Source organism: Solanum verrucosum, unplaced genomic scaffold, assembly GCF_900185275.1.
Source record: "Solanum verrucosum unplaced genomic scaffold, falcon-dt-bn FXZP01000112.1, whole genome shotgun sequence".
In the NCBI taxonomy this organism is placed as follows: domain Eukaryota; kingdom Viridiplantae; phylum Streptophyta; class Magnoliopsida; order Solanales; family Solanaceae; genus Solanum; species Solanum verrucosum.
The window spans coordinates 1,364,260-1,372,857 of NW_026020441.1; the positions used below are offsets into that span (position 1 = coordinate 1,364,260).

At 35.9% G+C, this 8,598-nt stretch overlaps 1 protein-coding gene across 2 annotated transcripts in view; it reads left to right on the forward strand.

Moving 5' to 3' along the window:
• The window catches only part of LOC125808474 (uncharacterized), a 62,749-nt gene that overhangs the window by 34,379 nt on the left and 19,772 nt on the right, over nt 1–8,598 (forward strand). The gene's annotated exons all lie outside the window — the stretch shown is intronic.

Sequence of the window (8,598 nt, forward strand, 5' to 3'; positions counted from 1 at the left end):
AAAAATTGAAGTTCGAAATATTTTTTATAAAAAAACTAACTTAAATTATTATTTTTTGGTGGGGGTGGGGCTGATGGGGGTCAAGGGTGGGCGTGGTGAAAAAATAAAAAAATAAAAAAATAAAAATATTTTTTAAAAATAAACTATAATTTATTTTTATTTGTTTGGGGGGTTGGGGGCTGGCGGGGTAGGGGTGGATAAAAAATAAAAAATTGAAGTTGAAAATCTTTAAATTTATTTTTTCAAAAAAAAATAATTGTAATATGAAATTGGAAGAGAGTTTTAAAAAATGTTTTCCTTAATTTTTGAAGGAAAGTCATTTTTCTTAAATTTGAAGAAAATAAGTTGAATTGAAAAATATTTTACCTTAAGAGATGACATGTTAATTGTTACACAAGTAAAATAATCAATCCTAAGATAACTTATACGAGTGACATGTAGAATTGTTCATTTTAAGTAATTACAAAATGATCTCCAATGTAATTTTCAATTGCCAAGTTTTGAATAAATGAAGATTCTTCCCAACTAGCTCCGTGAATCACGTGAAAAATTTAATCAACTTTTCATTATAACGTTAACCTCATAATTAACAAAAGCTGCATTCCTTTACCCCACAAACAATATATATAATACGGAAATGTCAAAAAGGTTTTTAAATTATGCGAAATGTAAAAATGTCATTTATTTGTAGTTTGATCCAAAAATGCTTTCGTCCATATTTAGGTCCAAAATTACCCTATTGTTACTAAATAGGTCAAAATGTTTTTTTCGAATAAATATATTATTTATTTTCTTTTAAAATACACTAATAAAAATATTATTTTTAAAGAATATTATTATTGTTTTCTTTCTTTTAAAATTACTTTAATCGATACAAATGTAAAAAATGATTTTCTTCTTCTTAATCTCGATTTTATCAATTAAAATAGAATAACTTCATATACCATATATGTCATATACGTAAGACCATAGGGAAAAGTACTGTAACTACGATAACTTTCAGATTGATCACATTAGACTGTAAATTGTGACACACACATACATGTTCTTTCCTAACCTAAAGAAGAAAAGAAGCAGATGCTCTATATATACTTGCAAGGCAAGGAATGTTAGGGGAACTCAAATTGTGTGTATCATGCCTTGTAAATATTTGACATTAAGCTACTCGTCACTTGGTATTCAAAGACAGAGATGGATCCAGAATTTAAATGTTCTGTGTGCCACTTTACCTTAATTTGAAGAACAACGTACACCATAAAAACAATATAGTAGAATTTGTCATCAAATTATGTGAACATGGAAGAGCCTTGGCTCATTGGTTTATTTGAGTCTCATTGGAGATCAAGGGTTCTAAAGTTAATATTGTATATCAAACGTACTCTTTAAATTGACCTCAACTGGTATCTATGATTCTAATTTTGGGTGCGCATAAGTAGACACTTAAACTTATTTAAAGTTGAATAAATGTCATAAGTTGAATAAATAGACACACGTATCATATGTGGATACATTAGGAATTTATACTTGTATAAAGTTGAATAAGTAGGCACACGTGTCCTATATGCATTACCAAAGCTGAGAGCATACATGCCTTTTAACCATAAAGTCTCACTATAAAAAAGTTTGCCCCAAACTGGGTACGAACCTTTGGTCTCACAACATAAGCAAAAGCTTCTATAGAACATGCCTGTAAGTCCTACGGCTAATATGCGTGCTTTTATATAATAATATACAATCCTCGTATGTGTGCTTTTATCTTAGAGAAAAGACATAGATTTTCTCCTGAATGTATCTCAAAATTCAGTTACAGGCTTAAACTATCAGGGAGATACCTATTAGACATTTTTACTATTTAAAAGTAAATTTATTTACCATTTAAAATTACGTGGAAATTTTTTTTAAAAATAAAGCAAACTTGTTGTAATGATCCTTTCCAGTCGTTATGGGTAGACCAATTAATGGTGAAAGATTTGGGCCAAAAAACTTTTTGGGTGGTGAGTTGAAAATCTTAGCCTAGGCTTGTCTCAAATAAAATTTGAGCGAGCGGAGGTCAAGGGAAATCCGAGAATGGATTGGGTGTTATTTCTAAGCTTGAGTCATATTTTCTAGTAGCTAATACATTAAGAAATTTATAGGGCTTTTTGGAAGTGAATTTGAGTATGTAAAACTCCTGATATCGAACTTGGCGTGAAGGGATCATTAATATAGAATGTTATGGTTAGAAGGTGTGTTGCGAGATAGAAGCTTATGGGGAGAATTTCGAGTTTTTGTCTCGTTTAAGTTGCTCTATCGGTGTCTTGGTGTTTTCCCATTCTTTTAATCTCTATACTAGGTTGATTTGGTCTTTTTCCATTCTTTTAATCCATATACTACATCGTTTTGAACTATTCTAAGTGGGATTATGTGATTCCTAGTGACCCTAACCCCTCATTCACTCCTACCTTTCCCAAAATCAATTTCATTCTCTCTAAAGTCTTATCTCAAAGAAAGAATTAGGATTTCAAGCTTCAAGTCTTCATTCAAGAATCAAGCCAAGGTTTCTACTTCAGGTATGTGAGATTTCATCAATGGGTATTCCTTCACCCATTGATTCCCAAAGAAACCTCAGATTTTCAAGTTTCATAAATTCTTCAAATTAGGGTTCTATAATCTTCATGGGTTTTCAATGTACATAAGTTTTTCTTCATGATTAACCCTTAATTGTATGTGTTTACTTATGAATTCCGTGTTTTTATGTTAATTTCATGAACCTTAAGTATACAAGTATTTTCATGATTTAGAATTATGCAATTTCATATGTATATATCAAATTATCAGATTTTCATGATATATCATATGATGCTTTCAGATAAAGTATTTCTTAGTATACTTTTAGTTATCATGATTTATGAGCTACTCAGTATTTATCAGTTATTCGTATGATTCAGTATTATCAGATTGTTACTGTTTCCAGATTATGTGTTTGTTTTCGTTAGGATTTATACTTAGTGCTGAGCAAATTTGGGAATGAAGGATTTCGGTTAGCGTCTGTGAACCTTTAGTAGCAATCTCTAAGTCTCAGAACTACGTGCATAGGTTCATGTAGCCCTGATTGACACATCATATTAGTGGATCCACATAGTTTTTAGGTCTCTTACCTTGGCAAGTATTGGACATCCTCATTTTGGTGTGGGGGCAGTACACTGAATTTTATGTAGTAGCTCACATGATTTATATCGGTTTTAGTATATCCAACAGTCAGACTTTCAGCTATTGCATGACCTTGTACTTATGTATCTCAGTTCAGTATATTTCAGTTTTATGTTATTTTAACTTGGTCATTACATCAACATGTTTTATAGAATTCATCGTGTTCAAGTATCATGTTCATCATGCATTACTTACATACTTGGTACATTCAAAGTACTTATCGTATACTTTCCGTTTGTATTGTTTGATAATATAGGTTCTGACGTTCAGTATCCAGCCTGCGATTAGTACTATCTCTGATCAGCTACCAGTAGTATCTTGGTGAGTCCTCATTCTTCGAGGATGACCTTTATCTTTGTTTTAGTACTACTTTCTATTTTCAAACATTATAGTTAGTTGGGGGCTTATCCTGGCAACTTATCTATTAGATACTTTCAGACAATTAGTTCATAATTTACTTCCGCATTCAGTATTTTTCCCCGTCTTAGTATGTGAATCTTAGTATCATGTCATGACATACCATGAGGTTATAGCTTGAGATCACTTATAGCTTTAGGCACTGTGTCGTGTCTAAGGATAGTCTCGGGGCATGACATGATCTCTCTTTTTTCCTTGTATTGTTGTTATTATTGAGTTATATAGTTATGTTTACATGTTAAAGATAGTTAGGGAACCTTTTTTTGGTATATACAAGCATGTTTTAGTAGAAATTATGTACTGTTGTACATGTTTCGTTTGGGTTTCTCGATTTTTATTTTTGGTGCTTTTCTCGAGAGTAGTCTCTTTTCATCGACTAATTTTTTTTAGGATTGCATTAACTATAGTAAGTGAATTTTCTTTATGACGAACAAATGATGACCGTCTTGAGGGGAAATTAGTCCTAAATTATAATAGAAAGAAGAAGGATAATTAGTCATAGGGTGTAGTAGTAGGAAGAAGAACCCATTACTAGTTGAATCTAGGTGCTCGACTTTGAAAAAATGCTAAACTTCATAGGTAATTTATTCAAAAGAGCATAAAAGAAGTAAACTTAAGTAAAGACACACATGCTCCATAACTTGATTCTAAAAAGACGGACTTAATAATGAATTACAATCAATTTGGCTATGTTCTGAAGGCTAAAGTCTTAAGGAGCCATTTTTAAACAATTATGTCATGTGAGATGAGTATTTGTTTTGATTCTTTCCTATTAGACAATTGGAACTAGCTCTCTGTGTGTGAAAAATTTAGCTTAGTTGGATTGTGGGATATGGTCAAGTCATTTTTTTGGAAGCCAAATATTTTTGACCAAATTGTTATATCAACCCTTATAATGTCCTTAGTTAAGCTTATTCGTACCTAACAAACTATTTCTTTGGAAAACTACGTAGATTACCTGAGCCAATTCTCCTTTGTTTGATTGATATCATTTTTAATTTGATCCAAAAGTTCCTATGTACTTTGATATTGGAAAAAACTTAGAGAAAGATGGAGGGAAAAAAGAGTAGAAGTAAAACATAGAGAAGTGTTGGGTGATGTGGTAATAAGAAGTAAATGAGGTATTGCTTTAAATTTTTTTAGTAACCAAGAAGTGCGAAAATAGTTACAAAAGAAAGATGAAAATTCAGAAAATAAAAAAATTGATAAAATATCCTCGCTAGCAATAAGTGACCGAAAGAGAGGGAAAAAACTAAAAATGAAAATGGAAGGAAGCATGAACATAGGTTGAAAGTAGCTGCAGTAAAGGAAAAGAGCTAAAGTATGAAATTTAAGTATTTTAAAGTGCATCGAGAAGAGTAGTCACTATTTTACCTAATAATTTATATTCGTCCCCCTTAGTCAATATTACAACAATAAAAGACTTTTGATCCTACCATTTGGTGCGTTAATTGATTAAGTAACACACTAATGACAAGCATATTGTCACAGACTTAGAGTCTCACTAAAGCTCCATGCGGCACTTGACAACTTACTAATCTTTCAAGATCTTGTAAACTCAAGTAAGCCCTTTTAAGATCACTAAGAGAATGAAAAGAAAGACAAGAGAGCTTTGAAAGAAGGCTTTTTATTGCTTTGTGGAATGTTTTACACTTGGTTGGATGATTTATAAATGAGAGCCCCTCTATTTATACTACTTCCTAGCGGGCTAAAGTGTAAATAAAAATTACTACACAAGTCTTTACTTATTTACAATCTAGTCCCTCTTCTAGAATTCTCTACTACTAGTCTAGATAATTCTAAAGCTTTCTAAGATATTTTCTAAGGCTTTCGACAGTCTTCTAAGAAAAGATTTAGAGAATTCTAAAGTCTTTCACTAACCTCTCCATAACTCTAGATTCTTCCCCCTTATTTTTATGTCAAATTTGAAGGTCAAAGTGGTGGGTCATGACACTCTCCCCCACCTATTGATGCGATGACCGCGCACATTGTTGTTGCATGGTCAATCGAGCCTTGTCTTCTCGCATGTGCAACCAGTTGTCCATTGACTCGATCAATGCCCTTGTGCAACTCCCTCAGCTGCTTCTTTATCTCTTCTAGCTCATTCTTATGATCCTTCCTAGGAGGTAAGCGTCTTGGCGGCTCCTCTAGAATCACGTCCTTGTTCTCTTTTAGAACCTTCTCCATGCATGGTGGCAAGGACACCTTAGCACCATTATCTTCTTATGAACTTGCAATGGTGGTTGTAAACGTTGACTCCTTCTTCTGACGAGTTGCATGGTTGTTAGTCAGACTTGTCCTTCCATCTTGGGTACCTTAACCAGGGGCGCCATACATGATCCTTTTTGTTCCATGACCAAAAGTTGTTGGAGGTAAGGATCGATCATCGCGCAACACTACTGGAAGAACTCTTGCCTATGAATTATGTCAAAGAGATCTAAACGAGCGACAATGAAGTTGGTTTTACCTTGCCACTCGCCTAGTGTGATGCTTACTCCATGCGCGACTCCACACACTGGAGTCGGTGGTGCATTGACAGTCCTGAGTTGGGCGTTACTTGGACTGTAACTTAGCCCCAACCTTGTTGCTTCTGTCTTGGTCATAATGTTAGCCTCTGCACCCGTGTCGACCATAGCACGAGCGGGTCTTCCATTAATCGTGATGTCGACATACTGTGTGTCGTATTCTCTCAGCTTCCCTAATTGTTTCGTGATGGCTCCACATAGTCCTATCAAGCCCAACTATGTCATCTTTGCACCTTGTCCTTGCTCATGTGCATCCTTCTTCTTCCACTCTCGCAGGATAGCACCAAGGCTCTTTCAGTAGCGTACACAAAAAAAATTGTAAACGGTGTCGACATTTTTTAAAAAAAATATAGCAACATTATATTTATAAAAATTACTTAAGATGTACTAATAAACATAAATTAAGTAACTACTACAACTCTTAACGAAAAGTTTTCATGAAATTAAGTTCATAAAAAATAATGAATAATTTCAATTAGGATGAAAAAATGTGCTTGTTGAGGGTCGAACTTAGGACCTCTTTCACCCAAGTCATGCGCCCAACCAAAATAAATAAATAAATATATATATATATATATATTAGGATGAAAAAATGTGCTTGTTGAGGGTCGAACTTAGGACCTCTTTCACCCAAGTCATGCGCCCAACCAACAGATCAACATATATATATATATATATATATATATATATATATATAAATCGAAGAGGCAGTGTCGGGTGACACACCTTGCTATAAGGTGGGTCCGCCCCTGGGCTCTTCAATTCAGGGCACCTTGCATAGCCATGCGACCCACTGCATATGTAGCAACTGTTCTCTTTGTAGTTTCTAGCTTCCTCTCTGTGTCGCTTTGGCGTCCAGACTTCTTGCCATCGAACCTATAAGTATCATGATTCTTGGGATGTGACCGCTGCTTTTCCATTTTGCCACGATCTCCCCCACCTTGGTCATGACTACCTCTTATCTCCTCTCTTCTGGCTCTGTCAAGCTTTTCATGCCTGAAGTTTGTAAAGCTTCGGCCTGCGTGATGACTTTATCGATAGTCCTGACCTATCGGCGTTCCAACTCCATTCTAGCCCAATTTTGCAACTCATCCATGAAGTGGAACAAATATCTTCATCCGTGAGATTGGGAATCTAAAGTGTGAGGGTGGTGAACTCCTTCATGTATGTGTGTATGCTTCCCATCTGCTTCAGCTCCCTAAACTGCGTTTCGCCTTATAGATGACGTTGTTAGGGAAGAAGGCCTTCTTGAACTCTTCTCGAAATTGCTCCCAAGTGTTGATGGTGCAAAGCCCCTTCCCTATCTCGGACTCCTTGTGCCTCCACCATAGCATGGCCATCTCAGAAAGATACAACATGACAGTGTTGGTCTTGTTTTCGTCGCTCTTCATCCGACTACATTTGAAGTAATTCTCCAAGTGCCATAAGAAGTTCTCCGCTTCTTGGGCGTCACAGATGCCTTTAAACATAGGTGACTTGGGAGCCTCGACCCTGACTTCTCTATCTCGATCGAACGACGATGATCCTCCAACTTCCAAGCCCTCCTTGAGTGCTTTCATCTCGGCCTTCATAGTCTCAATTGTGCTTAATGCCACCATGAGCCGACACTCTAATGAAGTGATAGCCTCCTTCATCTCGAACTCAGCACGCTGGCGGCCCTCTAACTCCTTGCGGATGTTGTCTTTCTCTTCAAAGGTGAAGTCTTCTAGAGTCTTGAACTTGCCATCGACCTCGTTCACGCGCCTGCCTAAGATCTCCACGGTCTGCCTTGTTGTTTCAACCCTTGCGATCCACTACTCCTTTCTGGGTGTGACGTCAATGGGATCCTCTCCACAGTCATCATCACTTGCTTCGGTGGTCGAAGGTGGGTGAGATGTTAGCGCCTCGCTTGGTGTAGTACTCTTAAGGTTCTTGCTTCCCTTGTGGAGTTTCTTTCCACCATCCAGCCAGACGTTGGTGGTGCTAGCGGCATTAAAGTCTCCTTCGTTGGCCATTCCATCAGTGACAGACCTTCACTTTGATACCACATTGTCACGGACTTAAAGTCTCACTAAAGCTCCATGCGGCACTTGACAACTTACTCACTAATCTTTCAAGATCTTGTAAGCTCAAGTAAGCCCTCTGAAACTACGATCTCTAAGAGAATGAAAAGAAAGACAAGAGAGCTTTGAAAGAAGGCTTTGTATTGCTTTGTAGAATGCTTTACATTTGGTTGACTTAGAATCTCACTATCCATGCGGCACTTGACAACTTACTCACTAATCTTTCAAGATCTTGTAAGCTCAAGTAAGCTCTTTGAAACTAAGATCGATAAGAGAATGAAAAGAAAGACAAGAGAGCTTTGAAAGAAGGCTTTGTATTACTTTGTGGAATGTTTTACACTTGGTTGAATGATTTACAAATGAGAGCCCCTCTATTTATACTACTTCCTAGGGGGCTAAAGTGTAAATAAAAATTACTACACAAG